Here is a 20108-nt window from a genome sequence, read left to right on the forward strand (position 1 = left end):
TGAGATTCTGTAATTCCCATTCTCATTGATTACATTTGTGGTTCGGGATTGGATTCTAGATTATCTTCATACTGCCATTTCTGCGATTCCACCAAGTATAGATAAGTAGATTTACAATATCTATTTCTGTTGTTTTGTATCTATGATGATCAGACAGTAAAATTGAAATATTTTGTTGAACATATAAAACCAGGTTAAAGGAATTACAAAAGAGTTGGGTGAACTTTATTTTGCTCCATTAGAAACCGACACGTAGATATGTATTTATTTGTTGAGAATCACACTTCTCTTCTCTAGCATTTATTTGTTTTTTATTAGGTGTACCATGGCACGTGTATACACTGGGAGTCAGGAAGAAACAAGCAAACCCATTGTTGAGATCAACATGGAAGGGAAAGCAGGAAGTCTTTAAGGGGCGTCCCAAATCATCATGGCAATAGGTGTCACTGGTACAGGCCTTTTGTCCCGGTCGAAAACCACTTGTAGTCCCGGGTGACGAGCCGGGACTAAGGGATCGGGACTAAAAGTCCCACCTTTAGTCCCAGCTCGCCGGCCCGGGACTAAATGGGGACATTTAGTCCCGATTGGTAATACCAACCGGGACTACAGGGGGCGCCAGGCAGTGACGTGGCGTCACCCCTGGCCATCCCTTTTAGTCCCGGTTGGTATTACCAACCGGGACTAAAGGGTTTTTTTGTTTTTGTTTTTGTTTTTCTTTTTCCTTTTCATTTCTTTATTGATTTTTGTTTCAATTGTATATGTTCTCCAATTTATTCGTATACGCCTCTATTATCCGTATACGTTGCACCTATACGAGAGCGTCATTATTGCACACAAATAAAGTATGAAACTACATATATATATTATCCGTATAATATATATATATATCTATATATATATATTATATAGCTATACACATACGTACATACACATTACATTTACAATAATAATATTATGTACAAGTAATAATCAAGTGTGTTGCCACCGATTAATGATTACATAATGTTTGCCCACCCACTCAAAGCTTATACAAGTGTTCGTCCTTGTTTGGAATGGGCTTGAAGCCCTGCGGGTATAAGTGGAACTCGCCGTCTTCCGGAATGACATGATCGTTGATAAATCCGGCGATCGTCTCCTGGACTCCAAGGAGTAATGCGTAATCGAACACTTTATCTTTCATATTCCACTCCTTCCATTTGCATTAGTTAAAAAAGATATTAATATACATAAAATCTATTTAGTTCCAACAAATAAATAAGATATGAATTTACTGTATACACATGCATGTTACTTACTTTTAGAACACTTTGAGCAAGTTTAAATAGGGTGCAACGCATAAATTCACAAACATAGTATCCACATAGATTCGTTCCAAACAGCTGCGTGGGCACCCAAGGGAAGTGACACATTCAGATCCGTACGATATTTTTGTTGTAGCCAAGCCCAAGCCCTGCCCAATAAGACGCTTGTTGATTAGGTATAGCTAGCATAATAAAGTAAAGGAGCACGCATCGATATTTAAAGTATGATATATACTTACCTCTGGATCATGTCTATTATGTCTTGATAGAGTGCCAGGTCTCTTTTCATTGAGTCCCACACATGTATTTTTTGTTCCGTGATCTTAATCTCAATGAGTATCCAATGATCTCTGTATTTGTTTAGAGTCAACTTATATATGTATATCTTAATGCCGGATTAACTAAGACATGATATAACACAACACTTACCCCATATTGTAAGGGAAGAGTATCTTCTCCGTATGCCTTTGGTTATAAAAGAACCTCCGGAGGTTCTTCTCTATTTCCTTAGGCTTCAGATTCAATGGATCTTTAATTTTAGTGTCCTTGTACGCGACATATGGATGGATGAAACCAATTCGATTGTCTTTTTTCAATCTTTGTTCTCTCATCATGTGTCTGCACATCGTGAGCGTAGTTATTACGAATACATACATATGCTATAATGGGATTAATGATTGAAAGGAAGAATCACTTACAGACAGTAGCAGCTCATGAGAGATTTGTCGAGAGCATTCATATGGAGAAGTTGGTGTACTTCACTAAAATCTATCCATATGACGACATCTCCACGGAAGTAGTGTCGGTCGCGGACTCGGACGGCAATCAATTCTTCTTCTATATGTTTTGAGCTGACTCTCAAGTAGTACTCGTGCAGCTTGTATATTTGCGTACCAAGTCCTCGTACCTTCTCAGGGTGGCACATACTCCTGCCGTAAATGTACCGACTCTGATAGTCATCGACACCTCCGTGGATTGGCGCATCGGTACGCCCTAGAAGTGCTTCTAGGGGCAGCCCAGTTTCTTCCATCCAATTCCCGAGTTCATCTAATTCCACATCAGCAGGTATAGTCATCGCCAGCAAGTTGGCGTTTGAACCGTACTCATTCGCAACCACTAGTGGCTGAACTGATTGTTGCGCTTGTTCGCCGAGCTGTGCAACTTTTGCTGGACTTTTCTTTTGTCTTCCTTGATTTTCTTTAGGACAGTACGGTCGTAGTCTGATATTGTTGACCCTGGTTGTTTACTCGCAGCACGGTTCGCGTCTGTAATTTTCTGCACCACTTAACGTAGCTTTGAACGAGGATACATTAGGTATGGCGGCTCTTGCTCTGCTTTTCTATTAGCTTTGTATTTTTCAAAGAATGCTTTGACTTCTGCTTTGCTTGCAGCAAGCACTTCCTCATCGGTCTTCTCATATGGAAGCTTGGTCGTCTTCGGGATCTTCGTGTTCAAAGCTTTCCTCTTTGCCGCAGGTGGCTGGAGTGATCTCTGTGTCTCGGCGGACGACCTCTTCCTCCTTGATGCAGCACCAGCCCGTGCCGATGAGGCGGCGGCCGTTGTCAGCATTGGCGGAGGCAGCGGCGCAGGTGGAGCTTACTATTGTGGAGGAGATTCGGCCACGGGCGGCGTTGGATTCCTTCGTGGAGGAGATGCGGCGGCCGGTGGTGGGGATGCGGCCTTCTCTTGTACGTCGTCGTGTCCCACGGCACTATGGTCATGCGGTGAATGGACAGACGGACTTCGGTGGGGGGAGGCCCTGGATTTGAAGAAAAACAAATAAGGTATATGTATACATGACTAAATGTAATTTGATACAGTATATAATTATAGAAAAAGCAGTAGCGTCCACAATAATCCGCACCTGCTAGGGTTCGGTTGTGGCGGCGGCACCCCAGGAATAATGATGTACCGTTTCCTCCAACATATGAATGTCTTCTCCGCTTCACCAAGTGTCTTCTCTCCATCACCGCCTTCGATATCGCGAGGCACATTTTCACGGCCTCTGACCACTCGATCCACCGAGACACAAGCATATCTGGCTAGTATTGGGACAGAGTGGATCCTTGGTGTCTTGGTGGGGTCGATAGGAGATACGACACCGGTAGCCACATTTACTGTGCCATCGCCCTCCGGAATATGGAGCTCACAAGACGTCAACGGAGCGGTGACGTCATCCACCAAGAATCACAGCCCTACGTCATCAACTTGCCTCGCAGGCGCCTCCGTAGAAGCACAACTGCTCTTTAGATGAGCTGAGCAAGGGCTGATGTTGGCGGCCGGTGGCTGTGACAAGCTTTGGAGGCGGGAAGTTACAGCTTCCTCCACGGCCTTTTGGATTTTCTCATCCATTGTGGCCTTCAGCGCTTGCTCCCGCTCAAGGGCCCATTGAGCCACTTCTTGGGTCTTTATGAGTCCTTCCTCCAATCTGCGTATCCATTCCGTGTCCTCTTCCTTCTTTCTCTGGCGGCTTCTATAAGTTTCCCTATCAGCAGGGAAGGCATGTTCCCACGACATGGTGCCATAGCCTCTCGTCCGTCCACCGTGCTCAAGGTTCCCCAGGGCGAATGTCAACTCATCTTTATCTCTATTCGGCTGCCATTCTCCACTTTCAGCGATGGAGCGGGCTTGATGGAATCTTTCCGCAACAGCTTGGATGCGTTCCCCAAACACGACCTTTTCGGTCTCAAGGTCTAGTGAGCCTCCGTGAGCGAAAAACTAGTGCTTCACACGCTCAGGCCACTCGAGGGAATCGGGCACCAACCCCCTGTCGATTAACTCTTTTTCGGCCTTTTCCCACTTAGGAACGGCGGTTTGGTAGCCACCTGATCCCATCGTATGGTGGTAGGTCTTGAGTCGGGCATTCTCTTGGTTCTTTCTCACCTGTTCCTGAGCCTCTTCGGACATCTTAAACCGTACAAAGTCGTCCCAAAACGGCCGTAGTTTCGCATAGTCTGGAGAGTTGAAATCTAGAGTCATGTTTTTCTTGATGTAGTCTTGATATAGACGCTTCTTATAGCCCTAGAACATTGGTGCCATCTTCTTTATAGACCAATCTCGGACTCTTTCCTTCAACTATTCATTGTTTGTCTCTAATGTGAAATGTTGCAAGACATCACCCCAGAGTAGCTCCTTGTCACGTCTAGAGACATAACTGATTTCTAGGTGTTTCTTGTTCTCCTTCCATTCACGGACACTGATCGGTATCCTATCCCGGACAAGGTACCCTAAGTGGTTCACGAAGGCCCTTGAATGGGGTCCAAGTGGCTTGCTTGTTGCTTCCTCAAATTCTGAGATTACTAACCGGCCCTCCATAGGCTTCTTTGGGCCTCGTACTCTGCGGCTGGTCCCCGTGGTTGTCGTCGAGCTAGAGGGCTATGTAGAAAGAAACAAGACAATTTAATACAAGATATTATTTCGAATTATATCTGCTGCCATATTACAGACCTGCTGGCCAGCATTGTCTTGCTCATTCGGGTCGACCAAATACTGAGAGCAGTCATCGATGCCCTCAGGGTTCTCATCGCCTTCGCGATCATCGTGATAAACTTCTTCAGTGGGACCGCAGATCAGGTTCATCATTTCCTCTTCGTGTTCTCTCGGATCGGCCATTTCTGCAGAAATATGTGACACATGACTACTAGCACTACTGTGTATACCTGACAAGGAAACAATATATAAAACTAGGGTTTAGGGTTTAGGGCATAGGGCTTAGGGCTTAGGTTTAGGGTTTAGAGTATATCATTTGCTAACAATTATATATATCATAATTGTACCACTAACTTATACCACTAATTGTACCACTAATTATAGCACTAATTGTACCACTAATAGTAAGTGAACATTACTAAATACACCATAGAACATCACTAAATAAATTATAGAACATCACATCGCATATATATTGTGTGAACATCACTAAATACATCACAGAACACTATATGTATACTATGTGAACATCGCTAAAATATTTTAGAGAACATCAAATATATAGGGTTTATGGCTTAGGTTTCAAGGTTTAGGGTTTATGGCTTAGGGTTTACATCATTTGCTAACAAAAGTGGGATGATCTGAACCGGTCACAAATAAGTGTGTGAGAGAGGGAGTATATGTGTTTAGGGCTTAGGATTTAGCGTTTAGGGTTAGGGGTTAGGGTTTAGGGGTTAGGGTTTAGGGTTTAGGGCTTAGGGCTTAGGTTTAGGGTTTAGTGTATATCATTTGCTAATAATTAAATATATCATAATTGTACCACTAATTTATACCACTAATTGTACCACTAATTATAGCACTAATTGTACCACTAATAGATCCAACTCGACATGCCTGTAGTTTGAAGGCGGTGAGACGGCGGAGAGAAGGAGGTCGGTGCGGAGACTCGATGGGGACTTCGGTGACGACGGCAGAGAGACTTCGATCTGGAAGAAGGAAGAAAGAGGGAACAAATATTATATCACATTTACATATGTATGTGTGTGTGTGAGAGAGAGATAGACGGTAGAGAGACGTCGATCCGGTGTGTGTGCGCGCGCGCACGCGCGCATCGGCCCTGGATGATCAAGTGTGTGTACATGTGTGTGTGTGTGTATGTGTGTGTGTTCCGCGGCGGTGCTCCACGATGGCGACGACAACAGCGGTGCAAAGGTTACAACGGCGAGTACTAGGGTTCTTTCTCTGTCTTATTTTTGGGTGAGAAACTAAACAGGGCCTAATATACATATACATTATGAATTTTTCCTTTCTCTGTTTTTCATTTTTTTTTCTTTCTCCAAGGCCTTGTTTAGTTTCCAAAAAAATTTGCAAAATTTTTCAGATTCTCCGTCACATCGAATCTTTGTACGCATGCATGAAGTATTAAATATAGACGAAAATAAAAACTAATTACACAGTTTGGTCGGAATTGACGAGACGAATCTTTTGAGCCTAGTTAGTCCATGATTAGACAATATTTGTCAAATACCAACGAAAATGCTACAGTGTCAATTTTCCAAAAAAATTTGGAACTAAACAAGGCCACGAAAGGCGGGCATGTGGGTGGCCGCCGGCAACGGGACCGGCCGCGCCACCACGGGCCGTTTGCAGGCTGGCGCCAGCCGCGTCGGCCGGGCAAACGGGACGGGCCGCGCGTCGGGCGGTAATGGCCGCGTGCGGGGCCGGCGCGGCGGCCGTGAAATTAAACGGCGGCGCGGCTAGGCGGCGCGCGCGTGGCGTCTAGGCGGCGCGCGGGGACGTCGCGCCAGGGCGGGGGAGGAGGAGAAGGCCGCGTTGGAGGACGACAGAGGAGGAGGAGCGCGGGGCCGGAGGACGATGGCGGCGCGACGTACGCCGGGGCGAAGACGAGGAGACGCGGCGGTGCTCTGTGAGAAGATCGAAGACAGAGCGGCGGCGGTTAGGGCGTGGTGGAGAAGGAGGAAGAAGGGCTCTGCCCTTTATAGGGCAGGGCACCTTTAGTCCCGGTCCGAGGCACAACCCGGGACTAAAGGTGTTTCACCAAATTATGGCGCCAGTTCAGGCGCCATAATTTGGTTTTTCCTTTTTTATTTTCCCTTTACATTGCTAAATGCATTATAAATTAAATAAATCTGATAAAATTGTTAAAAAATACACATTAATTTTATTCTGCTCTACTCTTCAGTATAAAAATTCTTAACACAATTGCTTTTTAAATATTTCATATTATTCAAAATAAATGTTATTCATAATGAATATTGTGTTAATGCAAAAATATAATGGCCAATTAAATTTTAAAAAATTGTTGGCTTTAGACAGATACTTTATTTTTGGGTCATTTGGACGTTAAACTTTTGTTTCTTTAGTAATAATTATACAAATGCGCGACATTGATTGTATAAATTTGAAATTTAAATTTTCAAAAGTTGTAAGATAGATTTTGGAACCCTGGATGGCCTCAAATGGAAAACTCATGAATACAAAGTTTGTTCCACTCATCAAGACCTACATTTTCTCTAATGGTCACATTTTCATTTGAAAAAGTTTAGACCACTCAATTTTGAAATTTAAAGAATTCATAGCGAAACGCTAATTTTCAGAACCATGGATGGCCTCAAATGGAAAACTCATGAATACCAATATTGCTCCACTCATCAAGATCTAAATTTTATATATAGACCATTTTTGTATTTGACAAAGTGCTGGCAAAGTGTAGATCAAAATCCACACTTCCCACGTATAGTTTCATAAAGTTTGTGTGAGGTTCAAGATTTGGTGGGTATTGTTTACATAAACTTTCCCAAATGGAAAAATGGTCTATATAAAAAGTTTGGATATTGATGAGCTCTAACAACTTGGTATTCAAAAGATTTTCATTCCAAGTCATTTTCTCCGTTGTTTGACCAAGTTTGACCAAAGCCCGTCTTCGAATTTGAAAACATGTGCCTCGGACTCGATCAAATTTATCCGGATGAAAGTATGATCCATATATGAAATGTAGGTCTTGATGAGACCTAACAACTTGGTATTCAAAAGTTTTCCATTTGAAGTACTCAGGTGGGTCATTTGACTAAGTTTGACCAAAGTCAAAATAGTGGGTTTCACAAACACACACTTTGACCGAGCCCTGGATGGCCTCAAATAGAAAACTCATGAATATAAAGTTTGTTCCACTCATCAAGACCTACATTTTCTCTAATGGTCATATTTTCATTTGAAAAAGTTTAAACCACTCAATTTTGAAATTTGGAAAAATTCATAGCGAAACGCTAATTTTCAGAACCATGGATGGCCTCAAATGGAAAACTCATGAATACCAATATTGCTCCACTCATCAAGATCTACATTTCATATATAGACCATTTTTACATTTGACAAAGTGCTGGCAAAGTGTAGTTCAAAATCCAAACTTCCCACGCATAGTTTCATAAAGTTTGTGTGAGATTCAAGATTTGGTGAGTATTGTTTACATAAACTTTCCCAAATGGAAAAATGGTCTATATAAAAGTATGGATATTGATGAGCTCTAATAACTTGGTATTCAAAATATTTTCATTCCAAGTCATTTTCTCCGTCGTTTGACCAAGTTTGACCAAAGCCCGTCTTCGAATTTGAAAACATGTGCCTCGGACTCGATCAATTTTATCCGGATGAAAATATGATCCATATATGAAATGTACATCTTGATGAGACCTAACAACTTGGTATTCAAAAGATTTCCATTTGATGTACTCAGATGGGTCACTTAACCAAGTTTGACCAAACTCATGAATACCAATAGTTCAAAATCCACATCAAGTTGTTACAATTATATTACACATAATGTTACAATTATATTACACAAGATTTCAAGTACAAATCACTACCATTATCAAGCTTGCACAGTGGTAAACTTTTTCTTAACATAATGCCCTTGGTTATGATCATTCTGTAACCATGGAGTGTCCTCTGCAGCGAGCATGATGCTTGGGTCTTTGGCCACACAGAAGGGTGGGATCCGTTCATCCTTTTCATAATCCTCTGACACGTCTGACTTGTCTTCAATTCCCACGATGTTTCTTTTCCCTGTAAGAATGATGTGTCGCTTTGGCTCGTTGGTGTTTTTCTTATCTTGTTTCCCTCTCTTAGGTTTTGTAGACATGTCTTTCACATAGAACACCTGATTCACCTTAGTACCGAGGACGAATGGATCGTTTGTATATCCAATATTGTTGAGGTCCACTGTTGTCATTCCATACTCCTTATTGACTGATACCCCTCCTTTCATCTTCACCCATTGGCATCGGAATAAAGGGACTTTAAAATTATGTGCATAGTCTAGTTCCCAAATCTCCTCTATACGACCATAATATGTGTGTCTGTCCCCATTTGTGTCTGTGGAATCCACACGGACACCACTGTTTTGGTTGGTACTCTTTTTATCTTGTGATACGGTGTAATTCCATTTATCTCGTACCCTTTGTACGTGAGGACGTGCCACGCTGGTTGCCTAGCCAACAAATAAAGTTCATCTCCAATATCTTTATCACCCTGGCATTTTTTTCGCAACCAGTCATCGAATGTTTCCATGTGATGACGCGTAACCCAAGTCTCATTCTTTCCAGGATTCTCGGATCGTACAAAATCCATGTGTTCCTCAATATAGGGTTCCACCACAATGGAGTTTCGAAGGACTGTGTAGTGCGCTTTATTGAATAAATCATCACTCTGGCTGATATATGTTTTCTTTCCTAGTGTACCCTTTCCACCGAGTCTCCCCTCATACCTTGATTCAGGAAGACCAATCGGGTCAAGATCAGGAATAAAGTCCACACAGAACTCAATGACCTCCTTTGTCCCGTATCCCTTGATGATGCTTCCTTCTGGCCGACCCCGCTAGTGAACATATTTTTTTAGTACACCCATAAATCTCTCTAAGGGAAACATGTTGTGTAGGAAGACAAGACCCAGAATATGAATCTCTTTGACCAGATGAACTAGGAGATGTGTCACGATATCAAAGAAAGATGGAGGAAACACCAGCTCAAAGCTGACAAGACGTTGAACCACATCGTTCTGTAGAGTAGCTAGATCAAGAGGACTGATTACCTTCTGAGAAATTGCATTGAGGAATGCACACAACTTCACGGTGGCCAGACGTACATGTGGAGGTAGAATTCCTCTTAAGGCAACTAGAAGCAGTTGTGCCATAATCACGTGGCAGTCGTGCGATTTTAAGTTGACAAATTTTTTCTCTGGCATATTTATTATACGCTTTATGTTGGAGGAGAACCCAGATGGGACCTTGATGCTGCTTAGGCACTCAAACATGATTTCCTTCTCCTCATTGCTAAGAGTGTAGCTAGCAGGTCTTAAATACTGGCATCCATCATCTGTCTGCTCTGGATGCAGGTTGTCTCGTTCTTTCATGCGCTTTAAGTCCTCTCGAGCCTCAAGGGTATCCTTAGGCTTTTCAAACACACCCTAAACCCTAGGAGATTGACACAAAGACTATTCGTCAGGTGCATCACGTCGATGGAGTGGCGGACCTCAAGGTGTTTCCAATATGGTAGCTCCCAAAATATTGACTTTTTCTTCCACATTGGGGCACGCCCCGAAGCGTCTTTCGGAACAGGTTCGCTACCTTCTCCCTTTCCAAACACTACTTTCAAATCTTTTACCATCTCGAATACCTCTGCCCCATCTCGGCTGCCTGGCTTGGACCGGTGTTCTGCTGTACCTTTAAAATGCTTGCCTTTCTTTCTCAACTGGTGGTTCTTAGCAAGAAATCGACGATGGCCAAGGTATACGACCTTTCGGCATTTTTTCAAATAGATAGCTTGAAGGTCACCAAAGCAATGGGTGCAAGCATTATATCCCTTGTTTGTCTGTCCTAAAAGATTGCTTAGAGCTGGCCAATCATTGATTGTCACGAACAACAATGCTCGTAGGTCGAATGCTTCCTGTTTGTACTCATCCCACATACGCACACCTGGTTTGCTCCATAGAAGCTGGAGTTCCTCAACCAATGGCCTCAAGTAAACATCGATGTCGTTGCCAGGTTGCTTCGGACCTTGGATGAGCACTGGCATCACAATGAACTTCCGCTTCATGCATAACCACGGAGGAAGGTTGTAGATACATAGAGTAACGGGCCAAGTGCTATGACTAGAGCTCTGGTCCCCAAAAGGATTAAATCCATCCGTACTCAATGCGAACCTTAGGTTTCTTGCGTCCTCTGCAAAGTCCGGGAATTCTCTATCGATTCCTCTCGACTGAGAACCATCTGCAGGGTGTCTCAACATGTTGTCCACCTTACGGTCTTCTTTGTGCCATCGCAACAACTTTGCATGCTCCTTATTTCTGAACAAACGTTTTAGGCGTGGAATTATTGTAGCATACCGCATAACCTTGGCAGGGATTCTCTTCCTCGGACGTTTTTCATCCTCAACATCGCCAGGGTCATCTCGCAAGATCTTGTACCGTGACGCATGGCAAACAGGGCATTCATCTAATTTCTCGTTCTCGCCACGGTATAGGATGCAGTCATTAGGGCATGCATGTATCTTCTCGATTTGTAATCCCAAAGGGCAGACGATCTTTTTTGCTTCGTATGTAGTGGTGGGTAACTCATTAGGCTTCGGAAGCATCTTTTTTTGGATCTTCAGTAATTTTCCAAATGCCTTGTCAGAAATACCATTTTCTGCCTTCCACTATAACAACTCCAGTGTCGTTCCTAGCTTTTTTTGTCCCTCTTCGGGCGACAGGTAGAGTAGCTTCTTGTGATCCTCTAGCATTTGGTGAATTTTAGTCTTCTCCTTTGCACTTTCGCAATCTCTCTGTACGTCGCGAATGACATCACCAAGAGCATCGTCATCATCAACGATACTGTTTCCTGCATCCCCGTCTTCTTCACCTTCGTCCTCTACTACGAAGTCACAGTATTGAGCAAAAACATCGTCAGGATACGCTTGCTCTTCTTCACCTTCTTCCATCATAACCCCGGACTCTCAGTGTTTGGTCCAACAAATATAGTTTGGCATGAAACCATTCGTGAACAAGTGCAAGTGAATTTCTCTTGAGTTTGAAAATTCCTTCAAATTCTTACAAACGGCACATGGGCAGCACATAAAACCATCCCGCTTATTTTGCTCCGCCACTCTTCGGAATTCTCGCACGCCCTCAATGAACTCGTTGGAGCGGCGATCAGCATTGTACATCCAATGGCGTTCCATTATCTGCATTATCATGGAATTGTAATTTTTCTATTACAAGCTATAATTTTATCAGTAAAGAAAATTAATTTCAAGAATTTTTAAAGTGAAAAACAATTTATTTAACAATTACAACAAAAATTATATTATTAATATTTTAAAATAAGAACATGAACATATTAAAGTAAAAAATATCCTATAATATCTATAATAGAACTTAACATTATTCGTGTATACATAGTAGTAATGATTTGTGTATACTAGTTTTTAGCGGGCACACACTTAGCATCGTTCAGAAAAATTCAAACATGAGAAGATGATGATTGGAGAGATGGCAACATGAAATAATTAAAATAGACATATGTCCAATATGAAATTACATATGGCGGTGAGAAACATAGGAGGATGAAGCTAGCAACCTTTCAAACAAATCGACGACGGCGTAGAAGCGTTGAAATGGATCGATCGCGGAAGATGAGAGCAATAACAAAGAAGAACAATGGAAGAACAAGCAAGAACAAAGGAGCTCGGGCTCGGGCAGGGAGAGGAAGAAGGGAGGAGAGAGATTTAATTTATGGCGGGGAGGGTTTAGTCCCGGTTGGTGTTGCCAACCGGAAAAAAACACCTACCTTTAGCCCCGGTTGGTGCCAAAGACCGGGACAAAAGGTTTAGTCCCGGTTAGTGGCATAAACCGGGGCTAAAGGGTGATCTTTAGTCCCGGCTGGTAACACACCGGGACTAAAGGTCCCTCCCCGACAGCGCCTGACACCAGAGCCGTTGGGGAGGGACCGTCAGTCCCGGTTGGCTTTACCAACCGGGACTAAAGATCTCTTTTGTCCCGGGCGCTAAAAATGCTGGGACTAAAGTTTATTTGGCACATCGACGAAAAGTCTGTTCTCTAGTAGTGTGTTGCAGGCATCATGATACAGTGCCTTCCAGCATTTTGGCCACTACTGTGACTAGTGCATATATGTGAGAGTTCTGAGAACATCATCCTGCCTAGACGCCTGCATTTCAGCAGGTTCTAAACACTCGTTTCAACACCATGAGAATTAGCGCTTCTGCCGCATGGGTTGATGAAAGAGGCATGGGCCCATGGCTTGGCGATGCCATTCCAATCATGCTGAACGTACAAAGGAAACACATCCTTATTGTGAGGGCCTGTGTTTTTCCCTCACCTGATACCAAGAGCTGGTAAATTCGGTGTGAGTTCAAAAGCTGCTGGTGACTGGTGTTTTATATGAAAATAATGGTCACAAATATTATTAGCAAGGTATGCATTCACAATTGTTTTTGGTGGCGAGGGTTATGTCTTCAATTCCAGAAAGCAAGCAATGTGAAACATTACTGCATGGTATGAAAAGTGAAAACAACAGAAAATTAATTTCTCAAGGAATTTCCAGGCATCCTATTTTGGGATGATGCTATATGTAACTTTCCAATATGTTAACATCTGGTATATGTAGATATTCCATTTCTGATTTTTCTGCTAATTTTATTCAAGTTATATACAAAATATTTCTGTTTTTTTGTAAACTAAGCTGATCTGACATTTAATGTTTACTCACAGTACATAAGGGTCAGGTGAACTTTATTTGGCTTGTGAAACCCATGTGCAGAGATGAATTCATTGATTATTACGTGTACCACATGTGCAGGAATCGAACCTGCATGGTTAGCTTGGAAGGCTCGCGTATATATTACACAGTAGAATTGAACTAGGAGTTCGAAACATACAGTCATGCTCCAGACCTGTGCTGTGGAAAGCCTGGGTTGCTGCAAGTCGTTAACATCAAAAATCATCCACTTTACAAGCATGGTGCATAGGTAATTAGGTGTGGCAGGCATCAGGAATAGTGGCATCCAGCACATGAGCTAGGACACTACCAGACAGTCCAAACAAGATGCTACTAAAGAGCAGAATTTAGCAGACTGACAGAAACTTTCCATAGATGATCCACACTTGCATTGACCCTGACGAACACTGCTGTTCCCAAGCTCTGGCTCCAGACTAGAGCTGTGGATATGGACATATGGTGGACTGGTACACCTGACCATCAGGGCAAGAGGTCCGCTTGGGCAATATATCTCTCACGTCAACAAATATATATGCAGTTTTTACCGTGGATCGAGGCCTCGAGAGAGAGTATGACTGACAAACGACTCAATAAGATAGCAACCGTTACCTGAGATATTGCAGGAAGGAGGGGCATTTATAAGAAAGAATGCTCTAATTTCTTAAAGATTATAATGGCAAAGAATGCTGAGAACATTATTACTTTTGTAAATAAATCTCTATATGCACAGTATTCAAAACCTACTTGGTGGATTGACTTAGCGGCAACTATTCATGTTCCAAATTCTTTACAGGGATTCCGTTTGACGAGGACTATGCAATGAAAAAAAAGACACAAATAGAGTCCAGGCAGACGTCGAAGCTTTTGGCGATGTTTATTTAGAACTTGCTAATAGTTTCATTCTTTTGCTTAGATGTTCTTTATGTTCCTTCATTACAAAGAAACTTGATTAGTGTGTCTTGTTTGGATAATGTTGGATTTCCGCCATTTTGGAAATGGCAAGTGTGAAACAATTAGTAATAATGAAAGTGTTGGTATTGATGTTCAAAAGCAAGATCTTTATTTGTTATCACTTCGTGAAAATGTGAATTACATATGTGATGTGAATGGTGATGTACCCTCGTCTGTGGAAGCAAAAAGAAAAAGAAAGAGAACTCAAGATGCATTGTCAAATTTATGGCACTGTCGTTTAGGCCATATTTTGAGGGGAAGAATAGAGAGACCACTTAAGAATGATATGCTTCCTCCATTAGAGTTCTAGGAGTTAGAACAATGCAGAGAATACATTAGAGGAAAGTACACAAAGAAAATTAAAAAGGATGCTAAACGAAGTACTTGAATACTACAGATAATTCACACAGACATGTGTGGCCCATTTCCTATGAAAAGTATGGATGGCTATGATACATTTATAACATTTACAGAGGATTACTCTCGCTATGGCTATATTTATCCAATTAAAGAAAGAACAAAACCATTGGACAAATTTAAAATATTTAAGGCTGAAGTTGAAAATTAGCACAATTTAAAGATAAGGATAGTTTGATCTGACCACGGGGGAGTACTATGGTCGGCACAGCCCATATGGCCAAGTTCCTCGACCCTTTGCAAGATTCTTAGAGGAAAACAGTATAATAGCCTAGTCTTCCACACCGGGCGAACCTCAACAGAATGGAGTAGGTGAAAGATTCAACGGTACCCTGATGGATATGGTGCGTAGCATGATGAGTTACTCCATATTACCATTGAGTTTATGGATGGAGGCTTGAAAAACCGCCATTTATATTCTCAATAGACTACAAAGTAAGTGGTTCCCAAAAAAATCGTTTGAGTTATGGACAGGCAGAGTACCCTCACTAAACCACTTATGTGTGTGTGGGAGTCCTGCTGAGGCTAAAATATTTAACCCAAATGTTGGGAAGCTAGATCCCAAAATAGTAAGTTGTCATTTCATTGGCTACCTTGAAAAGTCAAAAGGTTATCATTTCTACTGCCAAGATAGATACACAAAGTTCGTAGAATTGAGAAATGCAATTTTCTTATAGAATGAAATGACCATGGGGAGCATGGTAGCTCGACAAATTGATCTTGAGGACAAGCGAGTATGTGTATGTGTACCCACTCCGATAATTTAGGATCTATTTTTTAAACTACCTATTCTTGTTGCACCAACAGTGCCTATCACTATAGTGCCAACATGTGTTGTCAGTTCTCCACTGGCAACAATGGATGAACAAGTGAAACCTGTCCTTCAGGATCCTGTGGAACCACATTTTTCTCATGAGGAAGAACAACAATAGCCCCAAGAGAAACCCGCTAACGAGACTCTTAGGAGATCTCAAAAAGTTAGAAGATTAGTCATTCCAGATCATTATGAGGAGTATATCACGGAAGAGTCTCAAATGGAGGGTGATCCCACCTCATTTGAAGAAGCCATGAGAAGCGATCATTCGTTAAAGTGGCTTAAAGCCATGGAAGATGAAATGGAATCAATGAGGAGCAATGAAGTTTGGGACTTAGATTATATTCCTAAAGGAGCCAAAATAGTAGGCTATAAATGGGTCTATAAAACAAAATGTGACTCCTAAGAGAATGTTGAAAGATACAAAGCGTGACTTGTGGCAAAAGGTTTCACGCAAAGTGAAGGGATTGCTTACAATGAGACATTTTCTCCTGTCTTATGTAAAGATTCCTTCAGAATCATATTGGCTTTAGTGGCACATTATAATTCAGAGTTACATCAGATGGATGTAAAGATGACATTCCTCAATGGGCATCTAGAGGAAAATGTTTACATGGCACAACCAAAAGGTTTTGTCATGGAAGGTAAAGAACAAATGGGATGCCGCATAAAGAAATTGATTTATGGGTTGAAGAAAGCTTCAAGACAGTGGTACTTGAAGTTTGACAAAATAATAAAGAATTGTGGGTTTAATGAAAGCATCGAGGACAATTGTGTATACGCAAATTTTAATGATGGAAAGTACATCTTCCTAATCCTGTATGTGGATGATATCCTACTTGCTAGTAGTGATATTAGTCTACTACTAGAGACAAAGAAGTTCTTGTCCTCAGAGTTTGACATGAAAGATCTTGGTGAAGCTTCATTTGTTTTGGGCATCGAAATTCATCGAGATAGAGGAAAATGGGTATTAGGACTGTTTCAAAAGACATACATAGAAAAGGTTCTAAAGAAATTTAATATGCACAAATATAGTGCATCACCTACACCCATTGTCAAGGGCGACATATATGGGGATTTTTAATGCCCTAGGAACCAATACAAGCTCAATCAAATGAAAGCAGTTCCATATGCTTCTGCTGTCGGAAGCTTATAGTATGCTCAAGTGTGTATGCACCCTGACCTAGCATTTGTTACCGGGTTACTTTGCAGATTTCCAAGCAATCTAGGACAAGAACACTGGAAATTGGTAAACAATGTCTTGTGTTATTTGCAAGGCACAAATGGCCTCATGCTAACGTATAGAAGATCAGAATCCTTGCACATAGTAGGGTACTCAGATTCTTATTATGCCGGAGATGGTAGAAAATCCACGTCTAGATATGTATTCACTCTCGCAAGGGGAGCTATTTCATGGAAAAGCTCAAAACAAACCGTATTTATGGGAAACATCAATCCATTCTCATATCTGCATTCGATATTATCGCACAATTGCTGCCTTGTCGGCTTGACCACAAAATATATTAAGCACGGTGTCGGAGCCATGTGTGCGCAAAGAATGAAGTATCATGCTGCGCCATAAAGTATAGTCGAGGGAGGTTCAGTCCTGATGCCTTCTAGGCCTACTACACAGTTTTGAATTCAGTAATGCAAGTGCTATAGAGCTAATCCAATCAGTGGCCTTTTCCATTATGCTTATCCACCTAAGCAATTGTCACCTATATCACAAGTGATTTGCAATAACTAAAACATACATTACAAGCATAGTTGCATATATAGTACTGTTCAAAAACAATACTCAAACAAACGAATTCATCACGTAGAGGAGCACTAGAAAATGCTGGAATGCATAATCATAAATAAAAGGGATTGGTTACAAGAATAGAGAAAGGAACAACAAAATTGAGGGTATGGAAGGCTTTCATCTCAAATACTCACGTTTCATCATTGTATCCTTCCCACCCATCTGGCATTCACTTCCAGCTCAAGAATGCATGGGAAGAGTGGAGCCATAGTCCACACCAAGGGCAAGGTGTGCAAGTTCTGTATTCATATACTATTTTAATGTACCTGTGTGGGCATTCGTCCTGAACAGTTGATCGTGACAATGAAGTATCATGCAGCGCCAGAAAGACTAATTAAGCGAGGTTCGGTCCTGATGCCTTCTAGGCCTACTCAGTTCGGAATTCAGTCATGGAAGTGCTATAGACCTAATCACGTCAGGGTCCATTCCACTGTGCCTATCCACGTAAGCAATTGACACCTATATCACAGTTTAAAATGGGTGCTACATCCAGTATCCTTATATCGGTCGGCTTGTGTGCAGTCCATAGGTTTTAATGGCACTTGTATAAATTAGAATGAAAGGTAAAAGGAAAAATGTGTTTAATGTATAAACACACACATTTATATGAGCTGTAATTGGGTGTCGATGGCATAAATGCATGTTCGTTATGTTCACTGGGACCAGCTGCTGCTTGGTCAACACCAAGATATACACGAGCCCATATCCACACATATATATTCTTTTAGCATTTGTAATTCACTACTACAAAAAATATTTTACGAGGTGTTTCTGTTTTTTTTCCTGAGATGGGCAGTAGTTACAACGGCCTCAGTTAAAGTGGGTATTTTCTATTAACCAAGATGGTCAAAAACACTATCTCCTAAAATCTATTAACCGAGGGGGACCTCATAAGAGGCCCGTCTCTAAAATACTACATTTTCGAAGGCTGGCATTTTAAACGGCCCGCCTCGGGGGAAAAGGGCAAAGCCCAGCCAGCCCAGACGAGGCCCGCGATAGGGGCGCTTACATAGAAAATGAGGTCAGGTTTTCCACCCTCTCTCACTCACTCAGCCCATGCGCCCTTCCCTTCCCTCACGCGCTACGCCCCTTCCCTTCCTTCACACTGCCTGACCTGGCCTCCACCCCTCTCCGAACCTCACCGCTCTCGGCCTCCCCTCCCCTCCGCTACCTTCATGACAGCGCCCAACCTTTTCTCACCCCTCTTGGCGCTCCAGCCCTTCCCTTCCTTCTCCATAGAGGGCGACCCAACCTAGGGGAGCAGCCCTCCGGCTAGCATGGTGGTCGGCGAGGTGCGCGCTAGTGGGGCAACAACGGTGATGGCACCGTCTCCTCCAGCGCCAACGACCTCCTGGCGGGGAGTTCTTGGGTGCAGCCTCCTGGCAGGCATGCAGGGCCTGGCCCCCTCCAACCCTGGCACCACGTGGTACTCGGTCCCCTCCAGCGGTGGCGGCACTCGCTGCTTCGATGGCGAGCTCGTGCGGGAGGCAGCGGGCATCTCCACCATCGGAGTATGTTTTTCTGTAGGATGTAAGTACCTGGTTCGAGGGCTCGAACACCCATATGAGCTAAAAAGGATTCTGACACCCATACAAGCAAAAAATATTTATGTATTACAAATTATTATGCAGATTGATAGATAAGCTTTGTCCATACATTAGTGCAACGATGACTTTTTTTCGTTTTGAAGAGACATGATGGATTCGGATAGGTGTGGGGCTCCCGAGGGAAGCTGCTGTGTACGAGCACCATGGCAGCATGTGGGACTTGGAGCACCTCTGCCTGCAGCCTTATGAGTTGTACTCTCCAGTCATGGCTCTATAATTTTTTTTACCTTTGTCTTCCCTTGAGATCGTATGAAAAATCATGATGTTTTTTTGAGACTATTTTTGTGGTGGGCCATTAGATGACCACCTCTATTAGTCGATTTCTAGATTGAGTCTGACACTTAGAAATCTCAGATTTGTTAATAGTCATTTTCCGAGGCAGGAATCTTAAGGAGCCCATCTCTGTGTTAGCAGACAGGTGTTTTAAGATGCCCAGTGTGGATTAACAGAGGCAATCACCATTGGATGCCCATCTCCAAAAATAATTCACAGAGGTGAGCATTTGACTAGAGCTGGTTGCTTCGAAAAATTATTTCCAAGACGATGTCTAATTAAATACTTTGTGTAGTAGCGATTGTAAGAATTGATGAACATTTCATTCTGCATTGCTCTCACGAGGTTGATTTACTCAGGCCATGGGGAAAAGTTAATATTGGGTTATCTTTTTCACGCACATGTGTACCACTGCTGCATGATCGGGCATTAGCACCGGTCTGGAAGGGCCTGTTGCCCCGGTTCCCGAGCCGGTGCTGCCCTTCCGGGACTAAAGGCCCACCCTTTAGTCCCGGTTCGGCCAACCGGGGCTAAAGGCCCCCCTTTAACACCGGTTGGCTGCCAGGGCTGCCACGTTGCAGGACCCTTTAACACCGGTTGGTGTTACCAACCGGTGTTAAAGGGTTTCTTTTTCTTTTTTTTTAGTTCACTTCTTCGGTTCTGTTTATTGTTTATATATAATATATAATAATAGGTTTTTCAATACATGTTTTGCTGATACAAT

General features: G+C 42.5%; 1 long non-coding RNA gene across 1 annotated transcript; it reads right to left on the bottom strand.

Moving 5' to 3' along the window:
* On the bottom strand, window positions 11800–12468 carry LOC110429580. The gene is made up of 2 exons (XR_002446682.1): window positions 12361–12468; window positions 11800–11965 (listed from the first exon to the last, which is right to left on the bottom strand). It is a non-coding gene; the product is annotated as an uncharacterized LOC110429580 (long non-coding RNA).

This window comes from Sorghum bicolor, chromosome 8 (genome assembly GCF_000003195.3).
Source record: "Sorghum bicolor cultivar BTx623 chromosome 8, Sorghum_bicolor_NCBIv3, whole genome shotgun sequence".
NCBI lineage: Eukaryota > Viridiplantae > Streptophyta > Magnoliopsida > Poales > Poaceae > Sorghum > Sorghum bicolor.